At 40.8% G+C, this 21,000-nt stretch overlaps 1 protein-coding gene and 1 long non-coding RNA gene across 9 annotated transcripts in view; one reads left to right on the forward strand and one right to left on the reverse strand.

Moving 5' to 3' along the window:
• VSNL1 (visinin like 1) overlaps positions 1–21,000 on the forward strand; it is a 403,254-nt gene that overhangs the window by 245,928 nt on the left and 136,326 nt on the right. The window lies entirely within an intron of this gene.
• The window catches only part of LOC115088056, a 31,374-nt gene that overhangs the window by 5,526 nt on the left and 4,848 nt on the right, over positions 1–21,000 (reverse strand). The window contains exon 2 of the long non-coding RNA XR_003855698.1: positions 19,717–19,864. This is a non-coding gene — a long non-coding RNA (uncharacterized LOC115088056). The remainder of the gene's footprint in view (positions 1–19,716; positions 19,865–21,000) is intronic.

The raw sequence follows: 21,000 nt of genomic DNA on the forward strand, positions 1-21,000 counted from the left end.
GCTTATTTGTTTACCCAGGCTATGTATTTCATTCCTTGTTGGTTGTTGTCTGAATATAAATTGTCTTTTCTTCATTCTCCATTCTCCGTGCCGTTGAAGCAGAGAGCTATGCTGGATATGCATTGAAAGTGAAGTATCAGGCTTATTTGGTTTGGGGTAGTATTCATTCAGCAACTGAGAATAATTTGTAACCGATTATAAACCACCAGTCCTCCCCATGGACATAGGAAGACCTCTGATTTTGTGTGTTGAACAGTGGATTAGATACATTATTTATTTATTTTTAATTTTTATATACCGATGTTCCTGTATATGATACATATAAACTGAATAATCGCCATGAGGCAGGTACAAAGAACATGAGGTATAATGAACAAAAACATAAAAAAGGCAACAAGGAACATTTGGTACAATAGAAGTATACTGAGGTATAATATAAACATTGGACTATAAAGAATGAGACCTCAAAAATAATACTAAGGTATAAAATAAACCTAGGGCTATATAGGATGAAACCTCAAAATGAACTTAGGGGAATGCCATGCTAAAGGGAAATACGTTTTAATTTTAAAATACATCATGGAGCATATGCATCATAGGTCAGTGTGTCCGCTAATAGTTTTTAGCACATGTGCCGCTCAGCTTTTTACAATATCCATAATGAATATGCATGAGATAAATGTGCATGCAGTGGAGGCAGCATATCCAAATCTATCTCATGTATATTCATTGCAGGTATGCTGGAAAAACTGCTTGGCTGGGGGTCCCGAAGGACAGGTTTGAGAACCACTGACTTAGTACATCATGCGCTGATGTTTTAGCATGCGCACACTAAACAAAATTGTTTTGTGAACATTTTAAATCCTTCAAATATCTTCCAGCAAAGACATTCGTTGGTACTGTAGGCCCAATTTAGCTAGAAGTTGTTCTTCCTATGTATCTTTGGCTAACGATTTCACAAATGTTCACACGTAACATTGATCTATTTAATTCTGAGATATCTGTCAAAGATAAATTGACTTTGAGTGAATGAGATTCTGTTACAACAGTCAAATGGGCAGTGAGGCAACTGATCCTGCCACATTTCATTTGCTCCTTAAAGGATTTTTTGCCTGTGTTGTTTATGGGGCTGATGTAATTAAACCCATGCTAAAACGGGATTGATTAATTTGCACAGTAAAATCCAAGACTACCGCAGAATGCAGTAAGCTAAATGGGATGCAAATCGAGCATGAGTTAAAAAAAAAACAAACAAACATGCTAAATGAAAAAAATACGAGTTAACTTGGAACTCCTCACTAATGCGGAAAAGTGTTTTAAAAACAAGAGGAAGGTGCTTAAAATTCAGAGAGTGACCAAGGTGGCCTTGCATGCAAGATTGGTGCTGTGCATCCCAATTTGGGCACAATCTTGTGTGGAAAGCCATTTGGGCAAGTAAAATCTAAAGGTAAGCTGTCTGAGCGAGGCACCTACAGCCGAACAGTTTGCATTTGCTACTGTGCATCCCAGCTAGGGCACAAACTGTATGGCTGTAGTGGTCTATTCCAAAGGACTTCCCTTTTCATTTCACTTGCAGTGCTATGCCCAGTGACCTTGCATGCAAGAATGTGCCCAAGTAGTACTGTTCACCTGTGCCATTGCATGCAAGATTGGCACTGTCCATCAGACACTGTCTACTTTATAGCTCTCCCCATTACCCTGTCTGTGAGTGTATGTGTGTGTAGGGGGGGCAGGGGGGAGGGAGGTTTTGAGGTCGAGAATCAGGATGTGCGTGTGTATATGGCTGGGCACAATTGAGATTGCTTTGGCTGGCACAATGCTAGAAATGTAACTCCTGGGTCTGAGGTAGAGTGAATGTTAACTCTCATTTCCGGTGGCCAAGTTATTCTATTGCTGTGCCCATTGTGTAGTGTCTACCACACTGGGCGCAGCAATAGAATAACATTGGCCAGAAGAAATGCGAGTTTATTCCACCTCAGACCAAGGAAGGAGCTAAATTTCCAGCATAAGCTCTCTGGGGTGTGCACCTAGAGCTGAACAAAATGTAAGCTGTCAGGGACAGGCATCGTCAGCTGAACAGTATGCAGTTTGGCGCTATGCATCCTGACTGTGGCTTACTGTTCAGCTGTAAGTGTCTGCCCAAGAGAGCTTATGCTGGAAATGTAACTCCTTCCTGGGTCTGAGGTAAAGTACCACACTGGGCACAACAATAGAGAACATTGGCCACCCGAATATGTGAGTTAACTCCACCTCGGACCCAGGAGTTACATTTCCAACATGTGCTCTCTAAGGCGGATAAAAGTCCCAGATTTTCATGCTTTTCCCTGACAGCTGAACAGTTACATGCACAGTCCCAAAGTGCATACTGTTCAGCTTTTGGTGCCACCCCTGAGAGCTTACACTGGAGGTTAAACTCCTGAGTCTGCGATGGAGAAAACGCACATTTCTGGTGTCCAAAGTTATTCTAATCCTGTGACCAATGTGACACTGGGCACAGTAACAGGATATCATGGCTGCCAGAAATGTGAGTTAAGTTTTACTCCTGCTCTGACCCAGGAGTTAAATTTCCAGTGTTAAGAAAATGTGCCTTAAGCTGTTTGCCCTCCCTGCATTGCAGGGAAATAGCTGATGGCTTCTTTAATGTGGGATTTGCATATACCTGTGTTAGTTTTACCACTGATTTTTACTCCTGTTTTGGCGCGCATTTTTTCCACGTTAAAATCTGTTAAATACCACAGTTACTTACTGCAGAAAAAATGCAGGCTAAAACAGGAGTAAAAACCCCAATTTTATCGTGGCAGTTTGCCCTAACTTCATTGCGCCTTATGGGCCTGATTTTAAAAAGCATTTACTCTAGTAAAACCAGGTTTACTGGAGTAAATTCACTTACTTGAGTAAGTGGGTTTTTGAAAATTGCTACAGTATATGCCATTGACTTGTCTATAGGATATACTCTCGTAAGTGCACTTTACTTGAGTAAATGGCTTTTGAAAATTGCTACAATAGTAGCTACATTTACGCATATAACTCCTTTTGAAAATTACCCCCTATGTGTTTCTATGATGCAAAGAATAAAAGAAAAATCAAGTAAATACATGAATTGCATATGTAGTTTATTTAGGGTCGTCCTTTTAATATTAGGCAGGGCTTTGCATTAGCATTTCAATTTTAGCTTTTTAAACTGGACTAGTAGCTGTGTTCAGCTGTAAGGATGTCATCTCTAGACACTGATGTTTGTATAAAAAAACTATGTTAGGTACTATGAGGATGCATAATTAATTCCTCTGAGAAAGCCAATAAATTGTGCCTGAGGGAGTTTTGCTTCAGCTGTACCTTTCTACATGTAGTTAACTTCCTGTTTTTTTTTTCCTTGTTGATTTAATGAAGTGTTATAAAAAAAAAAAAACTTCCTCTTCAAAACTCTATCATTACTTCTTCCGCTGTGGGTCCTATGATGAATCATATCTGGTACCTTAAGAATCATAATGTAGTTCCCTTCTAGAGATACTTCAGCGCTGTTCTCTGGTAACTTGGTCTTAAGGTTGCCGGCTTGGGCAGAAAAAAAATAAAAACCCAGCTAAAGCGCAGCAGTTATACACACGCATGCACATAACTTTCACACGCCATCCCTCTTCCTCACTCCTGCCTCAGGTTTCTCAGCTAGCAGCAGCTGCACAGGGATCCCGGCCCCGCTGGTACTAGGAGTAGCTATAATTGTAACTGTTCTGGGAACCAGGACTGTTAGCCAGCTGGCACTGAGTGTAGGAGAAGGATCTCCTGCTGGGACTGTGAGTGTGCACTGGTTCACTGGCCCTGCACACGAAATAGTAGAACACGGCTGCCATTTTTCAAGCAGTGCAAAGCGGGGGCAGGCTTATAGACCACGCAGCAGGTCCTCACTCCTTTCACAGGTTTCTTTGGTAATGGGGTTTGGCGGGGAGCTCCGGCAGGGTCTGTGAGTATGTACCGGCTCACAGGCTCCATGGCTGATTTTGTTTCCTGTTGCTGCCTCTGGTGCTGTGTGGCAAGAAGATCTTTGGCAGGTCCCGAATACTCAATTAACCACGAGAGATGGGGGGGAGGCCCTGGGGGCATGAGGAGAAAGAGAGAGATGCTGCTAGGGGGTTGCTTTTGGGTGCCGCCAGGTTGGGGGAGGAAGAGAAACTGCTGCTGCCTGTAGGGGGTTACTAGGCATGGCGTAGAAGCAGAGAGAGGAGGGATGCTGGGAGGGGTAAGGAAGAGAGAGAGAAGGGGGTACTGGTGGGAGGAAAGGGTTATGGGGATAATTGGATTGGAATGGAATGGAAGGAAAGAGAGGGGAGGACTCTGGGCAGAGAATGGGGAAAAGAGAAGGAGATGCTTGTGGGCAAGGGGAGTCGGAGGAGACTGCTGCGGAGCAGGAAGTGGGGAGACAGAGAGGTGGATGCTGCTGGGTAGAGGCAGGGCCGGTGCAAGCATATTTGGCACCCTAGGTGAATCTTTGGTCATTCAACCCCTCCCCTAGCTTAAACTTCTGCAGCAGTGCCTCCAACACTGGGCTCCGTTCTTTGACGGGATTGGCTCTGGTACAGCATCCCTCTAGACCTTACCCTGGCGGGATTTGGTCACCCGCAAAATCTTGGCAGTCTAGGCGAGCGCCTGGTTTGCCTAATAGAAGCACTGAATAGAGAGGCCTTGTTTGAAGAACTAGCAGTTGGCAGCATATAAGAGTGGAGTAAATAATTCTGGGTATAATTTGGTGGAGTCTCTTACATTGCAGCCCGGATGAAAAGGGTGAGTTGCAGTTACATGTGATTGGAAGAAACTTTGCCAGATAAGTGCCTCGTGCCTTGATCGAGGATTTGCCACAATAACTGGATATCATGTTGGGGTAGTATGTGGAAGAGATGATTACATCCCTTTGAGTAAGCTACAAGATGGCAAAACCAAAGGTCTTTTGTAGGGTGAAGAAATTTGTTAATTTTCCATATTTGGACAACCAACACGATAATGCAGGATTTGAGTCCAATCTGAAATGTTACATTGAGTTGGGCATTTATATATTATTTACAGACTGTTTATACAAGTTTTTTTTAGAATTATTTGTATTTTATTTATGTTCCGAATTTGGAGTTTTTTCTGGCTCAGTATAATTATATTCTGAGTTGTTTCTGGCAGTCAGAACAAATTTTTGGAATGATTGAGCCTTTTTCACTCCATGTTTTAGTATGTTTAGTGTTTCTAATTTAAATGATTAAATATAAGGTTTTGGGAATGCTTAATTAAATAGAAAAAAATAATAAAGCCACAATCAATCTTTATTGATTGTGGATAAAATAATATCAAACACATAAAACTGAGGGAGGGTCATTTGAAAGGGACTTCTGCGGGTAGAGTAGTGCTTTACCACTTAAAATGGCCCTATGGAAAATTGTGCCACTATATGCAAGTAAAATTAATGCATCTACACGCTACTACTTCTATGTATCACTTCTATAGTGCTAGTCGACATATTGAGGGCTACAGAAATGCACATAAGAGAAAGCACTTGCTCAGTAGAACTTACAGTCTAATGAAGACAAACATACAGGTTAATTTAAATCTGTTATTTACTCTCTCAGATAATAGAAGGACTAGGAGGCACTCCATGAAGTTAGCAAGTAGCTCATTTAAAACAAATCGAAGGAAATTCTTTTTTACTCACCACATAGTTACCACCACATAGTTACACTCACCACTATAGCTCTATTGACTTCACATACGGGTCTTCTAAACTATTTGTATATAAGTTGTAATCTCCCAGATCTTTGTTAACTTTCTCCAAGTTCATCCCCCCTGTTCTATGTAAAACATTATAAGCTATTCGTTATATTGTCATTGTAATTGTTGAAATGTGAACCGAAGTGATTAGTAACATTGTTACCTGAACTGCGGTATATAAAACTGTTAAATAAATAAATAAATAGTTAAGCTCTGGAATTTGTTGCCAGAGGATGTGGTTACGGCAGTTTGTATAACTGGCGTTAAAAAAGGTTTGGATAAGTTCCTAGAGGAAAAATTCATAAACTGCTATTAATTAATTAGCAATATTAGCTTGATATCTATTTAATATTTGGGTATTTGCAGGTATTTGTGACTTGAATTGGCCACTGTTAGAAACAGGATGCTGGGTGTGATGGACCCTTGGTCTGACCCAGTATGGCCTATCTTATCTTAAGTTGTTATAGAGGACAAAAAGAGAATTTAGGTATTTCATTTTTTTTCTATTTGTAATTTCTTTATTCAGATTTGAATTTGGAATTTCATTTATTTAGAAATGGTTAAAGCCAATAAGGCTGAGAGTAGGAGAATCATGCATTAAGAGATAAAAGCAGCCTCCACAAGTTGGGGTTTTAGCTTGGATTTGAATAAGACCAGAGAAGCCACAGTATCAGGCCGATGCTATACCGTGTGCTGGCAGCAGTGCATGGTTCAACCCGTGATTGGACGCGCATCATAACCCCTGATGCAAGATGGGTGTATGCGTGTCCAATCGTATGCGTAGGTATTAGTGCTTATCGCATGCAAATGCATGTTGATGAGGCTATTACCTATTACCCCCATGCAAAAAAAAAAAAAAAAAAATATGCACCCGAGGCGCACATTTTTACTCTCAAAATCAACACCTGCCCGGAGCAGGCGTAAATTTTGGAGGAGCCCAAAAAGTGTACAGAAAAGCAGAAAATGCTGCTTTTCTGTACTTCCTCCGAATGAATATCATGGCGATTATTAAGTCCGAGGAACTAAAAAATTAGAAATGTCCCAAAAAACAATGTAAAAAAAAAAAAAAGTGTGCCAGCGGTCAGGTTAGGAAAACAGACGCTCTAAAATTGGGGGGACGTGCAGTTTCCCCTAGCGGCTCCTTTTCACCGCGGCAGCCCATTTTAATTTTGCATTGGGCACCCCCAGAGAGGTGGATCAGCCGCGCGTTAGGGAGCGGGCTCTCAATCATGAGCGCCCCTTTAAGGGGCGCCAATATTGCTTCGGACTATATATGCACGCACTTTTGCCCTTCATAGGGGAGAGAGGTATTCTAGGGGGTGGATTTAGGATGCGCGTGCATAATTTTTCTAATTTGAAAAGAATGCATGTAAGTTCTCCTGGCAAAAATGTTTGCGCCAAATAGCAGGTGTAACGTGCGCGTAGTTATGCCGGGATAATTTTCAAAGGGAAAGTATGCACACACTTACACTTTGAAAATTAAAGTATGCGAGCAAAAAGTACCTGCAGTGGCTGAAAATGACCCCCTACAATAACACATTTTAGTACTATAGCACAGTGCCGTCAACAAGAAAATACAATAAATCCATCAATAAAGGTCCTGTTCCAACCCCCACCTCTCACAGGAGAGGAGGAACAAAGTTCCCCCCCCCCCAAAAAAAAAACCAAAAACTAACCCTAAACCTAGAAAATATATACCCACTAAATCCTGGATAAAAATACCAACTAGAATAAAAAGGAAACAGTCCCTTGCACGCCCAGTTGCTCCCCTCCTTGTTTTTGAATGATGGATAATATATCCTGACTGTTTTTTTTTTCCTTAATTGCAACTCTTTTTCCATTTCGATATACATGTGAGAAGCAAACATAGAATCTGGCAGCAAAAGTGGCTGAACCAGCTTTTGTTTCTACGGTGAACTGGAATCATGTAAATTTTAGTACTGCAGTCAACTCCAACTGTGTCAAAGCTGTTTCTAACCAAATAGATTTTTCTAATAAGCGCTACTTTTAGATGGAAGAGCAGATTATTTGAACTGGTACATTCCTGTAATGCAGAGAGTGGCAGTAATGTTGCTAGTGTAACCCCTGGTTGGAAACCCTGGATACTGGACCGAAAGGCTCGCATCTCAGTTTTGGGACCTTAATTGCACAGTTCTCACCAATCAGCACACCACTTTCGGAGTCCAGGATCCCCTGTGGAGGGAAGCTCATCTTCAAGACCCTTATGCATTGTTCGCTCCCAAATCCCTCTTTCAGCCTCTTGTAAACAGCACTGATGATCACCCATCCTATGTAAGTAACCACAATAATCATGCCGGCTAGAGAATGTGTGGATTCCAACTCAATTTTACTGATGGGTTGTAAAAGTGGATTGATGGCTGTTAACACCTCAAACTGAGAAAATAATAGTCCAATTGATTATCACAAGATGCAATTTAATCAATTTGTGTCCACGCTTTTCCAGCAACAGTTCTCCAGTTGCTTCAGCCAGTTCCTTCAGTACTTTAATTCCCCACTTCTCTTCTCAAATTACTCCCCTGATCCTCCCATGGGAATGGGAAAGAAAAAAGTTTATCCCAATTGAGTTCCAGCATATAAGAAATTCCCAGTTCTCATTCCTTTCCTGTGGTCTTCATTATTCTTCACTCTCAGTTTTTGTGGCACTTAATGGGCACCTTCTCGTACTCCCCGTTTCTGATGATTCTCCCTGATGTCCAGGAGAACTCTTATACCATACTTCAGACTTCTTCTCATGGAAATGGATACGAGTCCATCCCTCTTTGCTGACACCATTTCTTCTTCAGCCCTTTCTAGGGAAAAGGCATCATGTCCTCAAAAAAGCAGCATCTGAGCCCCTGGGCCCTAGGGGTGCTCAGTTACACAAAATGTAAAGGTCTTACTGCAAAAGGGCAACCCAATAGTGGCAGGAAGAGTGGAACAAGCTTCCTTCTCTGGCAACTGAATCAGTTACCAGAACACGGACAGACGCCACAAGGGTACAGCACCATCTCTTTACTTGTCCCAGTCTCTTTTTAGAGAGACTCCAGAGGCCTAACCCAGGAAAATAATGAACTTGTAACAGCACAGGGCATGCTGCCCTTTAGAAGATTAACTCAGGAAATCCAATTCAAAAATCCACTCTTTGAGATGTTAGCAGGGGTTTATAAAGGCTTCGCGCACACATCATCTGCTTCTCCCACATGCTAACTAAGCTCTCTGTACCTCCCCAGGAAATTGGCTCGCTCCTTTTGGTAAGGAATCCTTGAGGTTCCTTATATCAGTTCAGTAGTGCAGGGACATATAATTAGATTTGTACATGTTAAGAATTGTGTAGTCATGTTTGCATTAAAGATATTTATGCTTTCAAATCTAAGTTTTGTGGACCGGTGAACAGATTTGCTAATAGCCACAGGAGACCACAAATGGGAAATCTAATTGCAGGTAGCACACAGTGAAGCACAGATAACATTTGCTTATGTACTAACACAGTTTATACCTTGTGTACTTATTTGCATCTTGAAATGTACATCAATAAAAAAACAAACATGGCACTGATCTTACAATTTTAGGGTTAAATGTAATGAAATGAGCAGAATTTTCTCCATTCAAGCAAATATTCTTTATATTTGGAAAGCAGAGCCAGTGAAAAAAGTTTTCCTAGAGCTCTTTTTTGTGTGCAATTTACCTATTTAAAAAATTAATATACCACACCATAAGCAAAGCTATCAGAGCTGTTTACAATAAAATAAGATCCATAAAATTATAAAAATAAACTACAAACAAACATGATCACCCTCTTCACTGCTAAACTATGTAGCCCTGCAACTCCACCCACTCAAACACCAGGAAATGAAAGCCTTAGGACTTTTCCGTAATTTTTGATAATTTAGTTCCAACCACACTGCAATTAGTAACATATTTGATAGTTGTAGAGCAATGCTTGTAAAAGATCTTTTATGAAAAGGCTGAAATCTGAATCCATATTTTGCTGACGTTGACAATAAGAAGCCCTGTGAAGACCGCAAGACGTGACCTGGAACATATCATTCCAATTTCTACAACAAGTACTTGGGGCCATTACTCCACAAACAGTGAAAACTACTGTTAGTAATCTATACTTTATTCTCTCCAACCTTGGTAACCAATGAAGGCAAACTCTCATTTCTGTTTTACTACAAATTAACCTAACTACAGTATTTTGAATAAGCTGAGCTTCTTGATCACAACAATTGGCATCCCTATCAACAAAATATTACAGTAGTTGAACACCTCAAGAATTAAAGATGAAACCACTATCCAGAAAGCAAAGTCATCCAAAGAAGGGCTTCAGTTGTTTAACCACCCATATATATAAGCAGGCACGCAGTGCCATCTTACAGAAATAAGATACCAAAGAAAACCTGGAATATAACCTGACCCCCAAGCTTTTAATATTATCCAAAATCTCTCTAGAACACAGCCATCCAATACAGGCCGTACCATTCCAACCTCCAAGCCTTCAAACAAACCTCCCTAGTACCAAAATTTCTGTTTGGGTCTTATTCAGAACCAATTTTCTAGCAGTCTTCTAACAAAAAATCTTTGTCAAATAGCTACTAACAAATCAACATTTTCACCTGTATTTGAATCAATAAGCACCAGAAATGGGATGTCATCTCTATAAATATATGCAGTGATACTCAGTTCCTTTAAAAAAAAAAAAAAAAAAAAAGCTATAGGATACTAAAAAATGTTAAACAACAAGACAAGTTCTAAGGCACCCATCAGGACAATGCATAATCTCTTAAACTGTGGACATATGTAAGCACATTTTTGACCATCTACTAACACCATCAAGATGAATTCTTTCATTTTTAACCTAGTTTCCTATAGGAAAACAAGCCTTACAAAATCATTATGTCTGTCTGATTGTCCTTATTAAGATGCCACCTGTTTCACAGCCATATCCTATCTTCCTGACCAGCAGAGGCCCTCAGTGAGCCTCTCCACTAGCCTTGTCAAATTCCTCCTCACTACCCTTGTCTCGCCCAAAGTCTCAGCCTATGTAACCCTGCCCTGCCTGAAGCTCCTTGGCTTCTCATGGTGTCACCTTTGGCTCCATGCCCTGCCTCTCATTCATTGTCTTGTGGCCTGCAAGCCTTCTGCCTTGTTCCTTGTCTTGTGGCCTAGAGGCCTTCTGCCTTGCTCTAGCCATGTCTGGTGGCCTATGGGCCTTCTGCCTTGTTTTACCTTGTGGTCTACAAAGCTTCTGTCTTGCTTTATCTTGAGGCCCTCGGGCCTGCCCTGCCTTGCCTTGCTTTCTGTCTTGAGGTCTCTAGTCTATCTATCTTGTATCCTGCCTTGAGGCCTTCGGGCTTATGAGTTCTTTGTTTAATGTTCTCTTGTCTGCCTTGTCTGGTCCTGTCCTGCTTTTACCAGAGTCTTGTCTTGCCTGTTCCAGTTTCCTGTCCAGTCTAGCCTGTATTTAGAGTTTGTCCTTGCCTTGCCTGATCTGTGTTTGTCTAGTTCCAGGTCCAAGCTGTCTCTCCGGTCTTGCCTTGTCCAGCCTGCCTTGTCCTGCTTGCCAGGCCTTTGCCTGCCTCATCCAAGCCTTGTCTCCAGCATTGCCTCTCCAGCTTTGTCTTCAGCCCTGCCTGTTCGGCCTTGCCTGTCTAATTTGGTCCCACCATATACAGATGTACTGCCATCACATAGACCTACTGCCCCCCCCCCCCCAAACCGAACCCAAGGGCCCACCCTGTGGGGAAGGGAGCTGGTTAGGCAGAAGACGCCCCATGTTCCATCCAGAGTCCCACCTTGAAGTCCTGTGCCACTATCCAAACGGGATCCCCTAACCCCTACTTCCGTGATAGTCCTCCTGTGAGCCCTTCTTAATCATTTTTGAATCATTCATCTGCTTTCATTGGAATCTCTATCTCAGATGACAAAGCACCTGTGACCTCGACTCACACTGTTCATGTGCACTTGATACCCACAACGCTGAGAATGTGTTTCTTTTTATTTCCTGTAGGGAAATAGGACTGTTTATTTTCACCTGGCCTATCATTTCAATATAAATATCTGTCTTTTAATTAACTGTTTCATCCCATTCATATTGTTATAAACTTCTATCATGTCCCTCTCAGCCATTTCTTTTCTAAGCTGAAGAGCCCTAGCCTGTATAACCTTTTCATCATAGGTGAGCTGTTGCATCCTGTTTATCATTTAAGTTGCTCTCCTTTGCTCTTTTTCTAGTCCCACTATGTCATTTTTCAGCTGGGTTGACCATAACTGTCCACAATACTCAAGGTGCAGTCACATCATGGATCAATAGAGAGGCAATATGATATCCTCTGTTTTATTTTCAATTCCTTTCCTAATAATATCAAATATTCTATTTACTTTTTTTATTACCACTATGCACTGGGCCAAGGATTCCAAATCATTGTCCACAGTGAAGCCAATATGCTTTTTCTGGGTGATGATACCTAATATGGAACCCAGTATTATATACCTATAGCTTGGATTATTCTTCCCTATATGCATCACTTTGCTCTTGTCCGCATTAAATTTCACATGCCATTTAGACACCCAATTGCACAGTCTTACAAGGTTCTCTTGAAATTTCTCATAATTAGCTGGTATTCTAAGAACTCTGAATAAATGTCATCTGTAAATTTGATCAACTCACTCTTCACTCCCTTTGCCAGCTCATTTATATTTATATAAAAAAGCACTGGTTCCAGTACAGATCCTGGGGCATATTCCTGTTAACCTTTCGCCATTGAGAGAAAATGACCATTCATATCTACTCTGTTTCCTATCCTTTATCTAGTTACAAACAGAACATTGCCTTCTATCCCATGACTTTTTAATTTCCCAATGAGTCACTTATAAAGGACTTTGTCAAATGCTTTCTGAAAATCCAGATATACTATATCAATTTACTCACCCTTGTCAACATGTTAGTTAACCTTTCAAAAAAAAATCTTATTAGATTTCTAATCCAAAATTTCCCTTTCTAAATCCATCTTGATTCTGCCAAATGAGTCTGTATCTATCCAGATAGTCCTTAATTTTGATCTTCAGAATAGTTTCTACCATTTTGCCCAGCACTGATGTTAAGCTCACCAGTTTGTAGTTTCCCAGATCTCCCCTGGAGACTACGGGCATTACGTTGGCCAGCATCCAGTTCCCAGATACCATGGTTGATTTGAGTGAGAAGTTAAATATTACTGGTAATTAGACTGCAGTTTAATTTGTAATTCTTTCAGAACTCTGGGGTTCCAGTGATTTGTTACTCTAGTTTGTTGATTTAACATAAGAACATAACATAAGAATTGCCATACTGGGTCAGACCAAGGGTCTATCAAGCACAGTATTCTGTTTCCAACAGTGGCCAATCCAAATCAGAAGTACTTGGCAAGTACCCAAACATTAAATCTCAAGCTACTATTGCTTATTAACTAATAGTAGCTTATGGATTTTTCCTCTAGGAAGTAATCCAAATGTTTTTTAAACCCAGTTACGCTAGCTGCTGTAACCACATCCTCTGGCAATGAATTCCAGAGCTTAAATATATGCTGAGTGAAAAAGAATTTTCATTGATTTGTTTTAAATGAGCTACTTGCTAACTTCATGGAGTGTGTCCCCTAGTCCTTATATTATCTGAAAGAGTAAATAACCAATGCACATTAACTTTTTCAAGTTCTTTCATGATTTTGTGGACATCTATCATATCTCCCCTCAATCAGCTCTTCTTCAAACTGAACAGCCCTAACTTCTTTAGCCTTTCCTCATAGGGCAGCCATTCTATGCCCCTTATCATTTTGGTCGCCCTTCTCTGCACTTTCTCCAGTGCAACTAAATCTTTTTTGAGATGTGGCGACCAGAATTGCACACAGTATTCAAAATGCGGTCTCACCATGGAGTGAAACAGAGACATTATGACATCCATCGTTTTATTTGCCATTCCTTTCTTAATAATTCCTTACATTCTGTTTGCTATTTTGATTACCACAGCACACTGAGTCAAAAATTTCAATGTTTTATTCACTTTGATGCCTATATCTCTTTCCTGGGTGGTAATTTCTAAGGTAGAACCTAACATTGTATAACTACAGCAAGGGTTACTTTTCCCTATTTGCATCATTTTGCACTTATCCACGTTTAATTTCATCTGCCATTTGGAAGCCCAATCTTCCAGTCTCACAAGGTTCTCCTGCAATTTATCACAGTCCACCTGAGATGTAACTACTCATCCGCAAATTTGATCACCTCACTCGACGAACCCCTTTCCAGATCATTTATAAATATATTAAAATGCACTGGTCCAAGTACAGATCCCTGAGGCACTCCACTGTTTACCTTTTTCCATTGTGAAAACAAACCATTTAATCCTACTTTCTGTTTCCTGTCTTTTAACCAGCTTGCATCTTTCTGGTCCACTGTGATTTGATTAATTCCCTCTGAATCATGACCCTCAAAGAATTTTTCCAGGCTAGGTATCTCCCCAATACCATCCTCAGTAAAGACCAAAGCAAAATGTAGTTTTTTCTACTATGGCCTTCTCTTCCCTGAGTACCCCTTTGACCCATGGTCATGTAATAATCTGACTCCCTCACAGGCTTCTTGCTTTGAATATATTTCAAAATATTTTTATTTTGAGTTTTTATCTCACTGGCAAATTTATCTTATAATTGTTTTTTGTTCTCCCTTAGTAATGCTTTATATCTGTGTTGCCAGTGCGTATACTCTTCCCTATTTTCTTCAGTTGGATCCACCTTTCAGTTTTTAAAAGATGTCCTTTTCACTTTAATAGCCTCTTTCATCTCACCACTTAACCATTCTGGCAGTCATTTAGTCTTATTTCTCCCTTTTTAAGTGCATGGAATATATTTAATGTGGGCTTCCAAGAAGATGTTTTTAAACAGCATCCATGCCACATGCAATTTTTTAACCTTTACACTGCTACTTTTAGTTTTATTCTGAAGTCCTCATTTTATTATAGTCTTCCCTTTTAAAATTAAATACTACTACAGTATTTTTCCTTAATGTTCTCTCTTCGGTGATGCTAAATTTGATTACATTATGATCACTACTGCCAAATGGCCCTACCACTATTATTTCTTGCCCCCTAGTCCTAGAAGGACTAGGGGGCATTCCATGAAGTTAGCAAGAAGCACATTTAAGACTAATCGGAGAAAATTCTTTTTCACGCAATGCACAATAAAGCTCTGGAATTTGTTGCCAGAGGATGTGGTTAGTGCAGTTAGTGTAGCTGGGTTCAAAAAAGGTTTGGATAAGTTCTTGGAGGAGAAGTCCATTAATGGCTATTAATCAAATTTACTTAGGGAATAGCCACTGTTATTAATTGCATCAGTAGCATGGGATCTTCTTAGTGTTTGAGTAATTGCCAGGTTCTTGTGGCCTGGTTTGGCCTCTGTTGGAAACAGGATGCTGGGCTTGATGGACCCTTGGTCTGACCCAGCATGGCAATTTTTTATGTTCTTATGCTACCATTTAAGTGAACCACAGCAGAGAAAAAAAAAGAGTACAATGCAACTATGTAACTTGAGCCACTAGCCCAGGAAATTGAAAATATCTTCAGACTCCTTATTGTGAAGGTACTTAAATGAACATTGAATAGATGAGTCACAGACTCAGGTACAGTATTTGCATGTCTCAGACCCCTGAACCTCTGCTGATAATTTTGTAGGAAATATTTAAAAATTCAGAGGATTCAAACTCCTAACTTACAGAACTATGACTAGGAAAGGGATTTATGAGAGAAATATAAAAAAGTCCTAGGAAGCAGATTTTCACCCTGACTAACAAGGGTATTCAAACATGTGAGTACCAAGTTCCCAGATAACAGGGGGATGGCCAGGCAGGATAGAGGGGTGTTCACACTGTCTCTCTCCGTGTTCCTGCCTGGCTCTTGGCCTTTTAGCTGAAAGATGACTCATAGAGGATCAGACAGATTTTTTTTTTTAATTTAAAGCAAAATTCAAGCTGAGAGAAGGTGACTTATCCAGGCTGGGTAACAGCACATGACTGGCCATGAGCTTGGCAGAGCTAAGGGAACCCCAGTGACAGATCTGGAGATCCAGCAGTCCCCCTTGAGCAATGGGACCCCAGCAGCAGTTCAGGATGCCAAGTCAGGACCCCAGAAAGGCAAGGACCCCAGTGGCAGATCCGGAAGTTGAGTGGTCCCCTTTGAGCAAGGGGCCTCCAGTGGCAATCCGGGTGGTGGAGTTGCATCCCCCAGGAAGGTGTGGACCCCAGCAGCAGTCCAGGAGGTGGAGTCAGAGCCCCCAGAAAGGTGTGGACCCCAGCGGCAGTGCAGGAGGCAAAGTCAGGTCCCCTAGGAGGATGTGGACCCCAGCGACAGACCAGGAAGCGGAGTCGGGTCCCCAGGAGGACGTGGACCCCAGCATTAGCATGGACCTTTCAGTGGAGCGGAAGGAGATGGATTAGATACAGCAGACTCCCACCCAGGCCAACACTGCCCACCAGCTCAGTTGCATCTTTTCACATGGGTAATACTTGGAATAAAGGGGGAAGGATAATAATATTTGAGTAAGCGAGAATGCAAGAGGTCACTTCTATTCTATTTGGTGGTATACTGTGGGGGCCAGCAACCCCAAATTGCCAAACAATAAATGTTCTTGCTACCTTGTAGAAATGTATACAGTTGTGTAGACTGAGACTATTAACCACGAGTAGATAAGTGTGCTGTTTGACATCATAAGAACATAAGAAATTGCCATACTGGGTCAGACCAATGGCCCATCAAGTCCAGCATCCTGTTTCCAACTGTGGCCAATCCAGGCTGCAAGTACCTGGCAAGTACCAAAACACTAAGTAGATCCCATTCTATTGATACCAGTAACAGCAGTAGCTATTCTCTAAGACAACTTGATTAATAACAGTTAATGGATTTCTCCTCCAATAACTTATCCAAACCTTTTTAAAACCCAGCTACACTAACTGCATATTCTCTGGCAGCAAATTCCAGAGCTTAATTGTGCATTGAGTGAAAAAGAATTTTCTCTGATTAGTTTTAAATGTGCTACATGCTAACTTCATGGAGTGCCCTATTAGCAATGTACATAGTAATGTAGAAATGTATATACTTGTATAGTCTAATAAACCTGTATATATTTGTAGTACTGCCGGCCTTGTTCACAGTCCCATTTGTTTTCCTGGGGTGAAGAGAGGGAAATCCCACCCACTAACAACTTCTTCCCCAGGTGGAGGCTCCAGGCGCCAAGAACATGAGGACCGACGGAGTCTGTCCTAAGGGTACTCCCACCAGGTCTGTCCCGGACCCAGGAACACCCCGTGAGATAAGCGGTCAAGGGGGCATTACATTAAGATGACTCTTCCACCTTTTGCCTTGCTCTAAAGCAAGAAGGAGCAGACAGGTGGTGGTGGAATATGCTGTTCCAATTTTAGTTTCATATGGCTTGAACTGGCTCCTGCTTCTGGTTTTCTGTGGCTAAAAAAGTCCCCCTTAATTTTAGAGGCAGGACTTCTTTTTTCTTACTGTTGCTACTTGTACTTCTGACAGGCTGGGCTGAATCTGTAGGAACACCTAATCTTCTGCACCTGCCTTTTTTCTGCCTGCTGTCATTCTCTCCTCTCCTCTTTCTTCACAGTGGCCTGATGGAACTGAGAGTGGCTACTGAGCGTTTTGATGTCACAATATACTTTATTGATACTGTACCACTCCCTAGTATACTCTAATATTGAATGAGTATCTGTTTATCATATACAATCAAGTTGACAGACTGAATTTACTGCAGCGCTTAGAAAGCCCTGCCAACTTGCCAAGCAACTTGCTAATGGCACAAACTCAGCCTCTGTCTTTCTAGGGCTATCCCTCACAATGTATGCAAAATATCTCTCTCTCTCTCTCTCACACACACACTCACACTCACGCGCTCACACTCACGCGCTCACACACTCACGTGCTCACACTCACACACACTCACACACTCTAAAGTATCGCAGGCCTGCGATATTTTAGAAGATGAGGGGCGGGGGGCCGAAATGGGGGGAGGGCCTGCGCTAGTGTCAGCGATCTCACCGTCGCAGTGCGATCGCTGCTGATTTCGCACCCAAGAGCGCCACCATAGGAGGTGTAGCTATTGGGAGCGAAAGCTACCGCGAAAAGGCACTTACCTTTTCGCTGTCTGCGGCGTCGGCGCAGAGTCGGCCCCGGTGATGCCCCGACTCCTCCTCTTCCGGGGCCAACTCCACCCCCATCCTAGCACGCGATAAGTCACTTATCGCGTGTGAGCGGCGTGGAAAATGAGGCCCATAGTGTGTGTATATACTGCTGGCTGACTCCTTTTGCACATACACAAAATTATAAGAGAGAGAATAAACTGACATGTCTGGCAATACTGTGCTTCTCGTCACTGCACTGTGCTGCAGATAACCAGTGCAATGCACTGTGCAGAAATTGACAAACAGATATTTAAAAAGTCAATGTTTACTACTTCTATAGCTCCAATTCACTACCTGTCCCCCAGGTAAAGAAATAGACATCAGTGCCTCTGTCTCTCTATTACAGTGAAAGCACTGTGACTGCAGTAGTAAAGACAAGAAAAAGCCCTTTGCCAATACCAAAATTCTTCTCCTCCTTTTTTAAACCTTTTCTTTGACTCTAAGAGAGCTTCTAAAAAAACCAAGCTTTCCCAGTGAAATCCAACAGAGAAAATAGTTTTTTTTTACACCTGCTTAGAGCTTTTAGTGAAAGGATGTCAATGTCTCTTGATACAGAATCCAACTATAGACTAGTTAAAAAAAAAAAAAAAAAGTTCACCTTGATTGCTCATCTATTCTGTCTACTTGTCTACTTCTCCCTCTTTGATTCCAACCTGGCTGCTACCTCACAAAGGCAATGGTTAGTTGCTATAGTTACCAAACTCTCTGCAGCACTTTTCAATATGCCAAAGATTTGAATAGGAAATATAAACTAATAACTTAATTTTTTTAAATTCTTGGGCACCCTCCATTCATTTCAAAGGTCATTGAATTAAATGAAAATTGTCTCATTTGTTGCATTTTACCCATTTGTTTCAAACGGATGCACATCCCTACTCATCTCCAAACTTGAAACTGAATGGGCCTTCTCTGGTCTTTCCACTTTCCATATCCTCTTTTGATCACAGAACCTTGGTCTAAAAAATGAGAGAGAGAATGCTTCTCCATGTCTTTACTCTCAAAAGGCTTATATAATCCATTTCAACTTGCATTTTCCACACGTAAGGTGAGTATTCATTACTCGAAACTATGTGTTATTTAAGAAGAAATATTTCTGAATTATTCTCTATCAGTGAAGAAACTGTTTCTGGCACCTAAATTGTTTTTCTGTTTGTCCAATGTATACTATAGTATATGCTGGGGACTGTGCACACATAATTTAGAGATTATTTCAAGAAATATTCATTTAAAAGTTAAAGGTTTTTCCAGATTGATCATTGGGAGTTATCATTGCTGAATGAAGGTTTTCAGTATTTCAGCTTTGGTCTAAGGTTTTTTCTTCCTTTTGGCACTTTTGCTCTTTGAATTTACTTGTTAAATCTTGGTGAAGCATTTTGTGCACTTATCTGGCTAGTTTATTTCACCATATGGTTTCCATATAGGCAGTTTCTCTTTGCCCTTCAGTAGCATTTGTCTTTTCTATAGACTTCCTCTTGTTCCTTTGGCATTTCTGCAAAGTTCAGCAAGCTTCAGTTTGGTCTTTGAGATCTTGCCATCTTTCCCTGTATGTTCTCCACAGATTTCTTCATGACCGGAAAGACATTAGCCTTGTAAGCTACCTAGAATAGAAGTCTGGTAATAAATAAAATAAACTTTTAATAAAATCCCTTCCCTCATTACCCCTTTGGCAGCAAACAACGTTTTGTTATACTAAGTTAACTTAGCCACTAAAATCTCCTGTTGCTGTTCATAGAATTATATTTTACTCTTGCAGCTGCTCACCTGACTCTGCTCAGCCATTTTGAACCACTTTTTGGAAGATATTCAAATTGGGAAGCCATTTCCTTTTAAGATCAGCTTTTTCTCTCCTGCCTCCAACAATCAGAGCTTCACCATGTGGCTTTTCTCCCCATTCAAAGCAGACTTCAAACTGCACAGTGACAAAGGCAAGAATATATACATGCTAGAAAAATGCCCATCAAAAATGACAGGATTTTATAGTTAAATATTTCTTGGTATTATAAATTTAGAGGTAGGTATATACTGTAAAATTTAGATACCGCATTTGCAAACACAAATGGCCTCCACTTGAGGAAAATTATATTTATTATATCAGCAACATTTTCTCCCTGGATGCAAAGGAAAAGACATTGTTATAGGATCAGATGGAGTTATTTTTAAGTTCTAATAATTAGGATTAATTAGATTTCTCATTACATCTTGTAGGTAATATGGAAATTGTCATGTTTCAGGAAATCTAATGTTACACTTGTAACAGCAGTTCTTGAGATATTTATCTGAAGGTCTTTTTGATATTAAATTTAAGGAATTACAGAACTCACAAATAACCTTCATTGGACCAGAACTGTACAGTGGTACAACAAACTCCTGAAATGTACTGTTGATTGTTTGCTATGTGCTAGAATATCTTTTTGATGTTTTGTTGTTTGTGCATCCAGAGTTTTTTTACGTTTTTCATCTTGTTCCTGAGTTTATTTGCTAAAGTCTGTGTATTGCAATTTTCTTCTTTTATTAACTGACCTCAGCATTTTGTTGTGCTTTATATTGCTTTTGCTTCTGATGTGCCTGATACCACTTTAATGTTTGATATGTTTCATTCTTCATTTTTGGGGATTCCTAAAACTTTCAAGTGTTTTGGCAATTATTTGTTGCATTTTAATATTTAATTTCTGCATGTGCATCTGTGAGAGTGATAAAGGGAGGCTGTACTTGTGTAAGTGAGAGAGGAAGGTTATTTGTTTGTAGGTGAGACAGAGAAGGAAGGAAGATGTGTGTGTGCGCACGCATTTAAATGAGAGAGGGATGTATGTGTATGAATGAGAGAGAAACCGGTTCTGTTTGGATGTGTGTTGGTGAGAAAATGTGTGTTTGTGATTGAGGTGGTGTGTGTGATGGAGAAGGAGGAAGAATGTGTGTGTGTGTGTATGCTAGGTGAGAGGAGGAATCTGGGTACAAATGGGTAAAAGTGAATGTGGTTACATATGGGTAATGATGAGAGAATGTGGTTATGTGTGTGTGTCTCTGGGAGTGAGACAAGAAGGCAGT

Source organism: Rhinatrema bivittatum, chromosome 3 (assembly GCF_901001135.1).
Source record: "Rhinatrema bivittatum chromosome 3, aRhiBiv1.1, whole genome shotgun sequence".
Taxonomy (NCBI): domain Eukaryota; kingdom Metazoa; phylum Chordata; class Amphibia; order Gymnophiona; family Rhinatrematidae; genus Rhinatrema; species Rhinatrema bivittatum.